The sequence below is a fragment of the Lynx canadensis genome, chromosome B1, assembly GCF_007474595.2.
Source record: "Lynx canadensis isolate LIC74 chromosome B1, mLynCan4.pri.v2, whole genome shotgun sequence".
NCBI classification, from domain to species: Eukaryota; Metazoa; Chordata; class Mammalia; order Carnivora; family Felidae; genus Lynx; species Lynx canadensis.
The window spans coordinates 202,867,538-202,884,352 of record NC_044306.2 but is presented as its reverse complement, the minus strand read 5'-3'; positions in this window follow the sequence as shown (position 1 = coordinate 202,884,352).

The following is a 16,815-nucleotide window of genomic DNA, read 5'->3' as shown; positions in this document are numbered from 1 at the left end:
AGAGCCTGTGCTCCCGTGCACGCCCCCCCCCCCCCGCCTCCTGGCCACCGCCTCCCGCAGCTGAAAACGGACTCGGTGTCAGTGTCGGGGACTTGGGGGCACCTGAGCAGGAAGCACCCAGAAGCCACCTGGCCCGTGTGCAGCGCGCGGATGAGTATCCAGGGGCCCAAGGCCGGGGGGGGGGGTGTCCCAGCCTCACACAGCAGGTTGGTGACAGGGCTGCGACACGCCTGCCATGGCCTCCTAACCCTGGCAGGCCCCGCACCTCCCTTCCAAACGGCCTGGGTGCTGGAGGAAGGGAGACAACCTCACCAGGGTCTGGTCTCAACATGCCACGATCACCACTGGTGAGCAATGACTTTTGAAATAAATTTCTGGGTGAACCACGGCACCAGGAAACCTCCGAAACGGCCTGTGTCTGCCGGAGGCTTCTGTCCCATCTCACCTGTCAAACGGCTTCCCGCCGTCTCCACCTCGAAAACTTGTAAACGATTCAGTGGCTGAAGATGGCACAGATGCCCTGCCTGCTGCCACCCTGCTGAAGGCCGCCTGGCAAGCAGGGCCCGTCGCTGAGGACCCCGCACTTTCCGAGGCTGTTTCTGCTTTGACATCGGTTCTCGTCCCACACAGTAGCGGAGGGGGGGCAGCTCCTCCTGTCTGCACACCAATCCTTCCCTCCGTGTTTAAAATCAGCTACAAGAGAAGCAGGCGTTTCAAGATATTGTGAGCCGGAAGCACCAGTTGTTACAAGGTTAGATTGTTGCGAAGCCGGTAGAGATGCCCAGGCGGGATCACACAGTACCTAGCACCTGGCTGTCCGAGGTTCAACGGCCTCTTGTAGGGGGAAAGGACGGATGGATGGGTGGAAGGAGGGAGGGAGGGAGGGAGGAATGAGGGAAGAAGGATACATAGGCAAGTCGATGATGGACAGGTGGATGGATCTTTCTGGAGTTCACAGCCTGGGGCGGGGAAGGAAACAAAAGCCAGGCCCCACTGCACAGCAGGAGTGCAGGAGGCACTTTGCTCGTTTGCATGAGCCACACAAGTCCACCATGCCGAACATGGGAGTGTTTGTGCCATGGACTCAGCCGTGATCAAAGTAGGGGGGACGGTAGAAGAAGCCTCCATTCCAGGGTCTGAGGGGCCAGGCTGAAGCACCATGGCTGTGATTACTTCCTGTATAACACAGCAGGTCATTTGCTTCTCCTGCTGTTTCTTTGTTTGTCTGATGGAAGTAATTGTCCTGTTTGTGATGCCATCCTGGGTGTTGAGATACATATATATATATATATATATATATATATATAGAGAGAGAGAGAGAGAGAGAGAGAGAGAGAGAGAGAGAGAAAAGGAGGAGGCACTGAATGTGCCTCAGATGACAGCTTTATCCTCCCCCTGGGAGTACTGCAAACATGGGGGAGGGGCATCAGCTCCATCCTGCCCCTTGAGCCTCTGCTCTCTTCTTGGAGGGCCTCTCTCCGGTACCCCCACACCCCTTGGATCTCTCCACGCAGCCCATGGACATTCTGTTCAAGGCACCCCCGGTGGACACCCAAGCCCCTCTCGATCTGCTGTTGGGGCAACGTGGTCCTGGGCCTTGAGAAAAGGAAGCAGCAAACCTCACTCCCCTTCCTCCTCACCCCCATTTCTCTCTTTGATCTTCTCGCCAAAGTGGAAAAAAGAAAATTAATGCTACGGAAGGAATTTAAAACGATCAGCTCGGTCTGACTTCTTACATGGGCCTTCCTAGCTCAGGAACCCCCAACTGCCATGATTTTTTTTGTCTTCACAAGCAGGGTGTCCAACTGCAAGCCCCCTCCATGACCTCCGCCACCTCTCAGGGCGCATGTCGGCATTGCTGCTGACCGCCCCCCACACACTGAGTGCCCGGAGCTGGACCCCTGGTCCCTGGGGCACTGGGGCTCTCCCCACTCCAAGCAACCCGCCTTCCCAGCTAAGGACAAACCACCTTCCTGAGCCAACCCCACCTGGCCAGCGTGACCCCAAGCGTGCCGTGGCCCAGAGCCATTTGCAAACCATTGTCACCGTCAACGACAATGGGGAAAACAGACGCAGAGATTTGTGTTGTTAAATCTCATAATAATCATAATTTTTAAATGGGCCTGTCTTTTTCTTTGATCTTCTAGCAGTTTATTTGTATTATATTTTACCAAAGTGCTGGTCTGGACCGACTGGAACCTCTTGAAAATGGCCCTTCCCCATAGATCATTTGAGCGGGCTGCTGGGAACACAAAGGGAAGTGGGCCATTCGTCCTGAGGGTCCCGCTATCACAGGTCTGTCCCCATGTGGGGACTCGGGGTCTCTCGTTCTCAAACAGCACAAGGTTCCTTTCCCTCAGCCCAGCCCTCCCCACGCCGGACCACCCAGCTCAGGGACCTACCGGGAGGAAAACTGAGCTCATTCAGGACGCTGTCTTGGCGCAGCTCCCCTGGGCCTTGGCCCCCAGCAACCCTCCGTGCAGGCTACGCGAAAGACCCCGAGGGGCCAAAGGGGTGTGGAAGACCCGGCCCGTCATCTGTCCCACCCTTGGGAGGACAGTGCGCTGAGCCCCAACAATCACATCTCTCCGGAAGGAGGGCAGTTTGTTTACAGACAGAGGAAAGTGTCGGTGAGGCTGGCGGCCTCTCCGTGGAGTCGCGGACAGCCCGCGATGGATCCCTGGTCACGAGACCCCAGTCCAAACGGCCATGCCGGCCATGCAGCCCGCGTGTCCACCTCCCAATGTGCTTCCCCACCTGCGGCGGTGGCCGCGGCCCCGGCCTCTTGGCTCTGAGACGCGGTACACATTGCGACATTTCAATCACGCGGCCTTGCACACGGCAATATGCTTCGCTGCACCTCCCGAGCACCTATTGGGGTGCCGGTTTCTGATTAAAGCAGGTGTGTGTCCCCCGACACACGGAGGAAACTGAGGCCCAGAGAGAGACCTGTTCTGGGCAAGATCACAGGTGTTCGTGCCAACACCGGGACCTAGGAATGCCAAGCAAATTCTCCGGTGATTCTGGCCAAGAGGCTGATGTGACACGGGCCGTAAAGCTGACCTGGATTGTGGGGGTCCCGGGCACCGTGTCAGCTGGCCGATCAAAGGCCGGCTGGACAGGTATTTCTTGAGCTGCCGGGGTGAACCAGGCTCTGGGCTGGACTCCAGGGGTACAGCCGGACAGAACCCAAGCATCTGCTCCCAGAAGCAAAAGTGGGCACAGCCCGCATCATCCCACACTGGGGAGAGGTATTTGAGGTGAGGCTGAAGGGAGCAGGGAGCAACTTGGAGAAACAATATTGCAGAAAGATACGCTGCTCCCCGAACCACGAGCAACCCAGGAGCCCCCGCCTCCTATATGGCTCATTCCCAAAGCCACCGCCCCCTGGAAGCCTCCCTGATTCATCCCTCCCCAGGCTGCGTGTGGCACTCGCCTGGGCTCCCACAGCCCTGGTCCCGCGTCCCTAGCAGCCTGGGGGCAGCCTGGGGGCAGGGGCTGTGTCAGAAGCAGCCGCACCCAGAACAGGCAGTGGAAATGCCGTGTGCACCCGTCGCATCCATCATTTCGGAGGCCTGGGGCCAAGTGAGAACCCAGGATGCGGGTTCGCGGCCGCCCTTCCCTGGATGGCGAGCTCCCAGCGGTCAGCTTGGCAGGGCTCACGTGGACGGTCCACCATCAGCTCCTCTGGGGCTGGAGCAGGACTCTGCCCCCAGCAGGTGCTCTGCGAGTGTGCGTGTCATACACGAAGTGAGAGCCCCCAGGGCACGTGGACAGGACGTCGCGCTGGGGATTCTGTTTTCTTACTGTGCAGCCTGAGTTCATTCGGGCGCGTGTTTTTGGTCAATCTGTTAAGGATGACAAATATCAAGATGAACTGTCACGAAACGGACACGTGCACGTGGCCACCGCCCAGGTCACAAGTACAGACCGCCGCCCAAACCCTGCAGTTCACGCCCGTCCCGCCCCCGCGGGCGCCCGACAGCGCCCTGGCACCTTCCGTCTGGCGGGTGTTTTGCAAGAGTGCATTGCAGGTCAACTTGCGTCTGCCTGAGGGCTGATAAAGTTGAGCAGCTTTTCATGCGTATTGATCATCTGAATGTTCTCTTGGGAAGTGTCTTTTTAAAGTTTTTTAACCCACTTTCCTGTTTTTTAGACTCAAACGCTTGGTCAGTCATGGGCACGGCCATTAGCCCCCGCGTGCTGGAGCCGGCTGGCTGGTTGGTTCTCTCGACGGCGGCTTTGATGGACTGACATCTCCAGCCGTCTACGGTCCAGTCGACGGCGTGGTCCTTCGTGATGCGATCGCCTGTGTGCTGGTGGGGAACCGTTAGCCAGGGTCATGAGCACCCCGTCCTGTCTCCTCCCGAGACTTGGCGTCTCTCCTTCAAGTCCGAAACTGCGATCCTTCTAGAATGGAGCCTGGGTATCTACGGTAGACAAGGCTCACTCTCCCCACCGCTGACGCCAGCCAGCGGCCTCTCATCCACCCACACGGGTGTGGACGCTCCCACGGCTGTGTTGCCTGCCTGGGGTCCCCCCTCCCCGTGTCCGTCCTGCCGCTTAGGGACAGGTGTCGGTGCCAGGCGGAGGCCCTCCAGCGAGCTCTGCCCCCTCAGGTCGGCTGGTCTTCGTTCTCCAGGTTTCCACGGGGTTTGCAAGCACCTGCCAGGTCCCCCCGAGGAAGACCCCGCGGGGGTGTTCCTGGCAGTGCTCTCCTCCCTTCCTCCCTGCGCTTTGCAGAGGCTGTTCCGTTCCCAGCACTCCCGGTGTCCCTACCGCGGACGAGGTGTTATGCTCCCCCCTCACGGGCAAGACGGCCGAGGTCACAGAGGACACCTTCACCTGCCGCTCACACCCAGGAGTGGGGAGGGGGCCCCACGTGCGGGCTCCTGCTTCCCCCCCCAACCGGCCGCTACAGCCCGTCACACCGCTTAGCCCACCAGCACCGCGCAGGGCCAACCCCAGCTGCCTGTCCCTTTAGAAACAGATGTAGATACACGTGTGTGACGACGCAGACCGCCCTGCATTCAAGCATGTGGATGTATGTGTGTGTACATGCTTTTACCTATGGAGGAATTTACAGATACACACACGTGTGCTGCTAGAGGTAAGCCTCCGTAGAAATGTGTAAGTTCGTGTACACGCATGTCTGCACATGTTTATGTAAATGTATTGATTGATCTAATAAAATTACTTTTAATTCTGTAATAAATTCTATTTAAAAATATATTCGTTATTTACGTATGCAATCCTTTACCTAACTACATGTTTATTTACAGATTTGCATATATGCACGTCTATACACACACATGTTCAAGAACCACAGGAAACAGATACACATCAGAGACACAGTGGTCCTGCCTCCCTGACCGACCCCGACAAGGGGCCACTGTGTCAATAGGGCTTTTTCGATTCTTTATCTATGAAGTTGAAAGTGAACGTAGATGGATGCCAGACCCCCCTCAAATTCCCGCAGTGGGTAACACAAGACAGTGAATAGCGGCCCTGCCCATCTCACTGTTTCCAACAAAACATGAGCTTATGTTTAATAATTGTCATCAAAATTAATTTTCCTTGTACTTACGTGGTTTTGGTCAATTGGGTTGTAATAACAAATGTAGGGATAACTAAAGCCAGAAAAAAAAAGTAAGGTATTAGAATATAAATAAGGATCACAGAACTTTTCTTTTTGAATGTTTCAATTTACCTCATTTTGTGCATCACAGAGTGGGTCTGAAGACTCGTCAGTCATAAACAGCGCACAATTTCCAATTCAGCAGCTGGAATCTAGATCCCGTGTGATCTGGTTTGTACCAGATGAGGACAGATACAATTTCCTGCATTATTTTCAATGTCAACATTTAAGAAAAAAATTGTCATATTACCATGCAACACCGTTTAAACTTGGGGTGACAGCTGGGAGCCCCGCTTTAAGATGTGTGAGGAAGCACCAGGGGCACCTGGGGGGCTCAGTCAGTTAGGCGTCCGACTTCGGCTCAGGTCATGATCTCACGGTCCGTGGGTTCGAGCCCTGCGTCAGGCTCTGTGCCGACAGCTCGGAGCCTGGATCCTGCTTCGGATATTGTGTCTCCCTCTCCCTCTGTCTGCCCCTCCCCAACTCTCTCTCAAAAATGAATAAACACTAAAATTTTTTTTTAATTTTTTAATTCTGTTTCCACACTCACCTGGGGGGCAGGCAAGAGGGAGAGTCAGGGAGTCCTGCCCCGGGCCCAGCCGTGGCCAGTGAGACCCCATAGCACATTTGGGTTATTTAAACTGCTAAGAGTGGTGATTTATCATAGCACAAGACCCCGCTGCACCGTTTCTGCCCGGGTGGCACCGAAATGCCATGCCTGAGTTCCAGACGCGGGTTCCCACTGCCCCTCCGCACGGCCACCTCCCACTCTGCACGCCCACAACCTACTTCTCCACCCACCCCGCAGCCCGGGTCGGCGACCACGGGGACAGAGCACTGCTCCGGCTCGGCAGTGAGACCTTCCCCGTGGCCCCGGCGGTCCTGGGCGCGGCTTCCACGCTAACGTGGAGGGGCTGCAACCAGCCTCAGAGGCGTTGGGGGGGGGGGGGGTCGGCACACAACAGCCTCCTCCTTGCAAGAACGATGTGTGGGGCAGGCACGCCCGGGGCCGCCCTGCCTCTACTGCGTGTGGGGTGTGGCCTGGACGAGCCCCATGATCTCTCTGGGCCTCAGTCTCTTCACCTGTGAAATGGGAACGGACACACGGCTGTTGCAGGGACTGGAGCTCCCTGACCAGGCCCCGCACGCCTCCCCCAGCGGCCGGAGGATCGGGCTGACTCACCCTCACAGCTGCCCCTTCAGAGGAAAACGGCCCTGGGTCAGCGCCTGCCCCGGGGCTGCCCCCCCCCCCAAATCCAGAGCACCCGCAGGTACAAGCTGGGCCTGCCTGGGTGGCTTGGGTCACACTCAGAGCTTCTGCGGTCCAGGCCGAAGCGTGACTCCGGCAGAGACCCTGCCCTGTCCTGGGAACAGTCCCAACAAATCGCACAGCCACAACCCCTGTCTCAGGCTCCGCTTCTAGGGGACCTGGGTCCAAGAACAGCCGACCCCTGTCCTGTGTTTCCCGAGTGTCATTTGCCACGGGCGGCCCAGGAGCTAGGGCCCGTTATCCCACGTCCCTGGAAATGTCTCGGGGCGTCCGATAAGGGGCGCAGGCTGACTGCAGGCACCCAGCTTCTTCCCTGCCTCCTCCAGCCACCCTTTCACGGGGGGCACCTCCACACCACAGACAAAACCCAGCTCCAGGCGCTGGAGTTAGATTTACGGCTTCATTGTTTTCGGTTACTCGAGAGTTGCGATTACAAAATCTCCGAGTTCTCTGTGTTCCGTTTTCCAGCCTCCATGGAAACTCCACATGTCTGTCATCAGCTCCAGGGAGGAGTGGCTGGCTGGGCGCCCCCAGGCCCTGCCCCTGCCGGCCCTCAGGGCCCTGTGGGGCAGCAGAGGCTGGGGAGGGAAGGGGCCCCGAAGCAGCCGGTCAGCCCAAGGACACAGGAGTCACTCATTCAGAGAGGGACATCCCCACTGTACAGGTGAACAAGCTGAGGCTCAGAGAGGGGAAGAGACTTGTCCCAAACCCAGGAGACCAGTCTCAGGACCCACCGCAAAGGGGACCACGTGGGCATGTCACCCGAGGTGCGTGGCACCTACTTCACATTAGAGCTGCTGTCCGTGTCCCTGCAGCCACGTGGCCACAGCCAGGGTCGGCCAGACCCTCATGGCCGCGAATGCTTGAGGGACGGGCTTCCCTCCCATCCACCGTCACTGGGGCTTCCTGAGCGGCTGCGTGACACAGAGGGGACACGGGCCGGCTTCAGGTTGGTCAGAGGCCTCCCGTCCAGCTGGGATGCATCCAGGGACTCCAGTCTGTTCCGACAATGACCTACAACCACAGGCAGGGCCAGTGGCCCCCAGCCGGCTAATAACGGCACAAACATTGGGAATGTGCCCTTCCTGCCTCTCCTAACCCCAGTCACCCTGGGGCCGCCTCGGGGCCCCTTGAAGACAGAGCAGATGCCCCCAACTTCCGAGCGCATGCCAGGGCCGGGCATTTCTGCAGACAGGGATCTGCAACCCGGTGGGTCCCCAACTGGGGGACAGTGCTGCGGGGTGGGGGAGCCCGTGCAGACCGTGGTCACTCGGGCTGGCTCTCGAGCCCTCAGAGCCTCAATTCTTCTGCACACTGAAGGGCAGCCCTGTTCTGGGTAGAGTAGCCTGGGGCAGGACCCAGGACCCCCAGGCAGGGGGCACCTCCCACACCCAAGTTAACTCTTTTTTGATGCAAGAAAGAGAAACCAACTCTACCTGCAGCCAAAACAGAGAGAGAGAGAGAGAGAGAGAGAGAGAGAGAGAGAGAGAGAGAGAGAAGCTCTTGTCACAGAACCCACGGCCAGGGATGTGTTCCTCGGGAGCTCAGGAACCTTCTAGAACTAGGCACTCTAGGAACCTACGGGACTCTGTTTGCTTAGGTTCCTCCCAGGGTTTGGCCTCATTCTCTCTAGATTGAATCCTAGGGCAGAATAAGTCACTGGCACACGACCCCGGGTTTCTGACGGGCCGGTCTGCCCCCAGCCGGGAACACAGCACAGCCTGGGTCAGGGCACACAGAGGAGCCTGGGAGAGGCGTGGGGTGGAGAGACTGCCACTGGGGGGCCCAGTGAGGGACCCCGCCTGCAGGCCCGGGCCAGGTGGGCTCCGATGGGGAAGCTCCCTGGGGCCGGCCCAACAGGAAGGCCAGCCACCCTGTCTCAGGGGCTCCATCGACAGGGCCCCTGGGTCCCCGGCTGCAGCAAGGCCCTCGGAGAGCCCAGAGGGCAGTCTGCCTGGCCGACAGCAGAGTTTTTCACTCAGAGCGAGAGGGAGCTTGAGTTACAGTTTTTCTTCCCGCCCAGAAACGGCTCCCAACCCTCCACGCTGGGCCTCTGCTGAGCCTCGGCGGGGGGCGGAGGCAGTGCACACGCAGCACTTGGCCAGTGGTCCAAGCACAGTGCTGGCTTCCCGGGGACCCCGCCCCCGGCCGAGGGAGGGACCTGCCGGCTCCCGCGGGGACCCCGGGATGGAGCAGAGCCCGAGCTCGAGGTTAAATGGGGTGAATCGGTGCCGAGTACCGAGCTGGGCCCTGGCTGCAGAGAACGGTCCTCACTCCCGTCCAGCCTGGGCAGCGGGGCTGAGGGCCCTGCTCCAGGCGTCCGGCCTGGTGATTAAACAGGCTGTTTAAGAAACGGGGCATTCCAGGCCACGTTCTCCGGGGCGGCTGAGGTGTTAGAAGCTCCTTTCGCTTCACCCCTGCTGTTGGAGCTCTGGGCTGGGTCTGCCATCGGGGGTGGCTCACGTGGAGCTGTGGGACACCCCCCGCCGTGGCTCCAGATCTCGGCGGGGGGGGGGGGGGGGGGCTCAGGACATCGCTGGGGCCCCATCTCCTCGTAAAGTACCCACAGCAGCAGTGAGAGCCTTTCATCCTTCCTTGTCCCGTGTGCACACGAGCCAGACAGCCCGGGGTTCCAGCCCTGGGGCTGCCGTTCACCGTGTGGCCTTGGGCTAGTGTCTCGACCTCTCTGTGTCTGATTCCTCATCAGTGCAGAGTGCCAATGAAGACCCCCTCCTCTGGGGTTGCTCAAGGATGAACGGCAACAAGACGGCGCGGGGGACCCCGTGACCTCCGCCCACCCCCTCCTCCACCTCCCCTCCCCCCACTGCCTCCAGGGCCACAGAGGAAACCTCGGAGGATCTCCGTCCACCCGAGATCAGCCCCGCCATCTGCAAGTACAGGGTGGAAGACAGCGGGCAGCAGGGGCCACTTCCGAGGCAGCCTTCTCTGCTCTTTGCCAGTGCCCCCGCACGTCCCCTCTGCTCAGGGACCCTCCACCTGACCACCGACTCTGCAGATTCCCACCTGAGCGTCTGGTGCTTTGGGCTGGCTCCCGGGTCCCATCTGCCGGGCTCAGGGCTCTGTGTGGGCAGGCGTGATGCTGTTTTATAGTGTGAAATATGTTTGGTCCTCATCCATCCTGGCGCAGAGCTCCTAAAACTCTGGGGCTTCTTAAGTGATGACAGTGACAAGGTGTCTTGTGTGAGTGAGGTGGCCTCTGGAAAGCCCCCGAGGATGGGGGCTGGGGGAGGAACCGACCATGTGACTGGAGGGTCTCCCCCTCCCACCCCTGCACCCCGGAGGGAACAGGGGCCGGAGACAGACCCCTCGGCCAGGGCCAGTGATCCGTCAGTCGGGCCAGGGCCATGAAGCCTCCGGGACCCACCCCCCAGCCGACCCGGGGCCGCGCGGGAGGGCTTCCAGGGCGGTGAACGCGGAGCCGCGGAGGCCACGGGCCGGGGGAGGGCGGGGAGCTCCGCACCTTCCTGTGCACCTGCCCCACGCATCTCTCCCGTCCGCTCTTCCGGTGACAGACATCCTCTCATCGTAAACCAGCGATCCCGTGCGCGACACGTTCACCCGAGCTCTGCGAGCCGCTCCGGCCAACGATCCAACCCGAGGAGGGGGTCGTGGGACCCTCTGCTCCACAGCCAGTCGTCCTGCAGCCCGAAGGGGAGGGGGCGGGCCTGGGGACTGAGCCCCCGCCCACGGGGTCTGACGCCATCTCCAGGGAGCCAGAGTCGGACCGAGTCAGATCTGGGAGACGCTCAGCCAGGGTCCACGGAGAACTGAGTTACTTGCTTGGTCGTTCAGAAAACAAAACCTCCACTGATCCCCCCGGAAGGTGGGTGGCGTGGACGCTGGGGGACACGTCTGCGGCATCTGGGAGCCGGGCCGAGCCCCACTGCCGCTCGTGGATGAGGAGCAGAGACCCAGCAGGAGGCGGCCTGTCCCGGGTCACACAGCAGGTAACGCAAAGCCCGCTCTCCCGCCCCTCGCGTCGCGTGCAGGGGACGGGTGTGGGGGGTGCGTCTGACCCCGTCCGTCGATCCTCATCCCGATCTGCTCGGGCCTGGGCCTTCGCGCCTGCGTGTGACTGCGGGTGCGTGTGTCTGCGAGGGTGAGGACGGGGGCGCACAGGCCAGCGGCCCCACGGCCCAACCCCTGTGTTCACGCTCTGACCTGCCTCCCCCGGGTGTGAGCGGGACCCACACCTGACTTTTCACCGGCAGGGTCCACGGGGGTGACGGGCGGCCGCGTCCAGGGGAACGCCGCGTGGGACCGCGAGTGGAGCAGCTCGCGGCTGTCCCCCTCGCTGGCTCTGAAGAAGCAAGCGGCCCCGCCTGGAGTGGCCCCGCAAAGGGCCACGGGGCAGCGAGCCGAGGGCAGCCTCCAGCCGACCGACCGCCAGCAAGGAGCTGAATGCTGGCAACGGCCGTGCGCCTGGAGAAGCAGCTGCCTCCCCGGGCGAGCCTGAGCGGAGACCACGGCCCCGGCCGGCCGGCCGCGGGGCTGCGCTCAGACTCCTGACCCAGGGCTGCCAGGAGACGACTCGCAGGCGCCGCCTCAGCCCGTTAAGTTCACTGCAGTTCGTCGCATCCGTCACGCAGCCGCAGGCAAGAGTGCACGCACCTGACAACCCGTCTGTGGGAAACACGCACAGGCCATCCGCCAGTGCTGCGGAAAGAAGTCAAGGCTGCCCGTCACGGGGACGGTGTGCCACGGGGACGCTCGGGACGCAGGGAGTGTTCTAAAACGCCCTCAGCCTTTGTCACCCGTGCACAGGATCTCGTTTTACAGGTCGAGCCATTCTGGAGACGGCCACGTCGAGACTCATCACAACAAACCGATGGTCTCTGGGAAGAAAACGTCCACAGCCCCTCTGCCGGCACATCCAGCTGCCGTGGGAACAGCCGGTGGGGTTTCCTTCCGGGAGCGGGGAGCTGCCTCCCCGAGGACTCTGCAAGAGGCAGGAAACCTGGCTGTCTGGGGTGGGAGCCGTCCCCCCCGATGCCCAGACCTGGGCGGGGAGCACTGCCGACGGCCGTTGCAGGAGCCGCCCGTGCAGGCTTCTGGTTTCACAGGTGGAGGGCCTGGAGCCCAGGACGAGCGACGGGTTCGCCTGCGATCACACAGCTGACCGGAAGCACGACAGGGAGATTCCAGATCTCGGCAGCCAGGCTCCACCAAGACCCCTCCAGCCCCAGACACAGACCAAAGCAGGTGGCGCTCTGGAAATGACGGAGCTCACACCCCCCTCAAACAGCAGGGACAGCCACCGTCCAGCATCCCTGCCGGATAATCCTGCAGCTTCCACTTACATTACCCTGGTGACAGGGTGCTCGCTACCCGAAGGCAGCGTGTTCTACTTCTTTTCAGCTGTGCTGCCCCGGAAGTGTTTTCTTTTACGGACTGAGCAGAAATCTGTGCCCAGTCTGGTTCCCGCACGTCGCAAAGTCTCACTACGGAGGGTGGCACAGAACGAGCTGTTGTGTCCTCCACTTGAGGCCCCTGGGACTGCCTCTCCTCCCCTACTTGAGCCCCGACATTCAGCCTCAGCCGCTCCTTCTGGGCACGGCTGCCTCCCCGGCCGCTCCCCAGCCCTCAGGGGCCCCCAGAGCTGCTGGGAGCTGGCAGGCCCAGCAACCTCCCTGAGACGCCTACTGCCTGGCGGGGGGGCGGGGGGAGGGTGGTGGGTGCTCTCTGCACCCCACAGCCAGAGGGACCTGGAGAGGAGGGGCTCAGAAAGGGGCAGGGGCCCCAGCACACTGAGGGTGCCCAGTACGTGTGGGTGGGGCTAGGCAGACCCAGAGCCGAGGGTGTCACTGCCCAGTCCCACTTTCCAACATTAGAAATGTGTTTTGCCTCCTTTTTTTTTTTTTTTTTTGAGGCTGACAGACCCCGCAGGAGACCCAGGTTTGAGACCCCTGAACAGGCAAGCAGTTACCACCAGCCCAGGATCAGGGGCCTCGGACTGCGGAGGACTCGACCTCATCAGCCAGGGAAGATCGATACCTTACCTGGTGCCGTCTGCACAGTCCTGCTTCCCGTGGCAAAGGAGCAGAAAAACAGACTCTTCCTGTCTCCCTTCCTTCCTTCCTTCCTTCCAACCACGTCGGAGGAGTGTTTTTCCCAAGATATTTAATCCCCCGAGCAGCCCTGTGATTGTTTCTCTTGGGCCCGTTTTGCAGACGGTGCCGCTGAGGCCCAGGAACCCAAGAGCGGCCTGCGGTCTCGCGCTGCGGGTGGGGCAGAGGCGGCCACGCAGTGCTGGTAACATTTTATGCCACTGATGTTCCCGCAGAGGATCAGGGCGGCGGGCCACAGAAAGAGAAGGAACCGATAATATCAAAGCAGACAGCCACGTCCGGCACTCCCAGAGGTGAAGAGGACAGAGAAGTTTGCCAGAGATGCAAAGCACCGAGTCCCAGAGACCTGAATGCAACTTGCTTCCAAGCTTCCTAGCAGCCCTTGCAAAAGAGGGAACCGTGAAAAGCTACCTGCCGCTCACATACTGAGGACCCGACAGGCAGTCCGGGCTCCCACGTGCTCCGTGAAAAGCAGTTTGTCACCTGCATCCTGGCTAGGGTGTCACACAGGGACAGAATGGCCGGGACTTCTCCGCAGGCAGAAGCTGCCAGCACAGAGCTCAGGGGAAGGCTGGGCCGGGTGCTGGCTGGGGTGGAGCAGGGCCCAGGGGGCGGACCCCACCGGACGGTGGAAAGGACGCGTGGGTGTCTGTGGAGGCTGGAGGACGCGCTTCAGAGCATGGGCGTCGGGGTGTGTGGGACCCCTGGGCCCCCGAAAGGCCTTGCCCCACCCCACCCGCACACACAGCCACGGGGCCTCCGTCACCCCCGCCTCAGAACCCCCAGCTGTGATGGAGGAATCCGACCAGTTCTCCCTGAGGTGTCTCCTCATCGTGCAGACCAACGTCTGCATTTCTTTACTCTTTCTGTTAAACGAGAAACCGGTATTTTCATTCAAAGGATGAACAAAAAAAAAAAGAAAGGGGGGAGGGCTCTTGAAAGGAAATTTGCCCAAGAATTAAGCCCTACTGACTACCCTAAGAATTTCCAAAGCTTAAAACACCGGCTACAAAGCAAAGTCCTGGGGCAGAAATCGTGGGCGCGTGGCGTAGGCACTGCCGGTGCCTGAGTTCTACCGGACAGTCCTGAGCGCCAGAAAGGGGCCGCCCCCGGCCGGGGACTGGAGACAAGCAGAGGACCCACGGCCGGCGTGAGGAGTTCAGCAAGGGGGCCGAGGGGGGCAGCTTCCCTGAGGGCTGGATTCCTCTGGGTGTTGAAGGGCAGGAACTGGCCAAGCAGAGAAGAGGGAAGAGCAGGTGCACAGGCGCAGAGGCGCAGCATCTCGGCCACACACACCAGCTGGACAGCAAATAAATCGCGGCCGCTGAACCTGCTGGCCCCGCCCCAGGTTTCTGTCCGCGGGTCTGTGGTGACCCCGCAATTCCGCACTTCCCACATACTCCCAGGCAAGGCCGACCCTGCGTGTCAGACCACGTTCGGACGAACAAAGGTCTGGAGCTCCCTGTCCAAGGCACTAGCCACCAGCCATGTGCAGCTTTTTCAACTTGGACTACGACTGCACGAAGCCAGAAGTTTGGTTCCTCAGTCACAAGGGCCGCATTTCAAATGGCTAGTGGCCAGGGGCCACCACGCCAGACAGTGCAGGCCTGGGGCAAACCGCATTGTTGCAGAAAGTCCCGTTGGGCAGAGCAGGTCTAGAGAGTTCAGGGGGGAGGAAGGAGCTGTCCAGGCTAGAGTCCTGAAGGGCAGGACCGAGCTCAGGTCCTGAGCTCGAGGGCTGGCCTGGTGTGGAGGGCACTCTGCAGGCCACACAGAGGAAGGAGGGTGGACTTCATCCAGGAGTCCAAGGATGACTGCCAGGCATCACGTTCTAGAAGCTGGCCATCAGAACGGGAGGTCACCTGCGTAATCGTTTCCTTCACAGCTCACAGCCCAGGGCCCTGGACGGCAGCGATCGTGGAGTTAGCCTACGCAGGGCAGACTCTTCTGCTAACAACTATAAACTGGGATACAAAGAACAAGTGTTCCCGGGTACCGGAGAGGGGTCAGAACCAGGTGTAACCTGGAAGGTCTATCCCTAACAGAAGGGGAGGACACTGCCCGGGCCGCACAGTGCGTGGGGGTAGAGATCAGGCAGAAAGACACGGTCTCGCCGCCCTGAGGAGCCCACGGACGGACTTCAGGGCCACCATACCAACTGGAAATGGAGGGGCAGTCCTGGAGAGAAGGGACCACAGAGGGAGGTGCCCCACAATCTGCCTATTAGCCCCCCTGAAACCCTGGATGCCCCCTGAATTGCACCGAAGCAGGCTGAGGGAAGGAAGGTTCTGGACAGGAGCTAGAAGGCGGCTGAGCATGGCCCACAGCCACCGCGTGCCTGAGGGGAGAGCGTGTGGGATTCAAGTCCTGCAAGCCCCCCCCTCCCCCAGAAAGGCCCATCTTAGAAGTAAGACCCATCCCAGGACACCAGGGGGTGGAATGAGGGCAAACCAGAAACAGATCTGCCTTAACAAACTAATGCCAAGCCTCAGGCCTCCACCAAGTCAAAGTGATCACTGATAAACGGGTGCTGACTAAGCACTCTTCATAGGACGCTAACAGGATTTATAATCTCTACAACGTATCATCCACACCGTCTGTTACACAGTAAGAACAGAACAATCCAGTCGTAGGAGAAACGGGAAAATGAGATTCACGGTCAAGAGAAAAAACAGTCAATAAAAACAGACCCATAGATGACCCAAATGTTGGGCTGGCAAAAAAGGACTTTAATTTTAATGTTTTAAATGTTTATTTATTTTGAGATTGAGATCGAGAGAGAGAGAGAGAGGGAGAGAGCACGCGAGTGTGAGAAAGGGAGAGGCAGAGAGAGAGGGAGACACAGACTCCAAAGCAGGCTCCAGGCTCTGAGCTGTCAGCACAGAGCCCAACGTGGGGCTCGAACCCACAAACCGCAAGATCATGACCTGAGCTGAGGTCGGATGCTTAACGGACTGAGCCACCCAGGCGCCCCAAAAAAGGACTTTAAATCTGACGGACAACGGCTGAACAGATGGAACATTTCAGGAGAAGTTACTTGGAAAAACAAAACCAGAATATTTGAAATTTCAAAAAAATATGTGTCATTGAAGATTAACAGTATACTAAATGCAGTAGAAGAAAAGACCAATGGTTTAGAGACTGGTTAAGATAGAAATCATCCAAGAGCACCAGGGGGCTCAGTTGTTTGAGTGTCTGACTTGAGCTCAGGTCATGATCTCACGGTTCGTGAGATCGAGCCCCACATTGGGCTCTGTGCTGACAGCTCAGGAGTCTGGAGCCTGCTTTGGGTTCTGTCTCTCCCTCTCTCTCAAAAATAAACATTAAAAAAAATTTTAAGATAGAAATCATCCAAACTGAGGCACAAAATTTAAAAAGGTTAAAAAATAAAGAGCCTCAATGACCTGTGGGGTGCTGTCCAGTGATCTCATACACACACATCCCTGGAGTTCCCATACGAGAGAGAGAGAGAGAGAGAGAGAGAGAGAGAGAGAGAGAGAGGAGGGAGGGAGAGAGAGAGAGGCACAAGGACAGAAAGAAAATGTATAGAAAGTTGGATGTTCTTTCCCAAACTTGATCAAAAACAGCAACCCAGGGACTTAAACAGTTCAGCAAACCCAAGCAAGATAAATAAAGGAAACCACACCTCACGCACATTATACAAAACTGTTGAAAACCACAGGTGGAAAAAAAATTTCTTAACATCAGCCACAGACAGAGGGCCCATCACAAACAGGACACAACAGTGAAAACCATGATGAACCTCTTATCAGAAACACAGGCCAGAACAGGGAACACCACCTTTAAAGAGCTGAAAG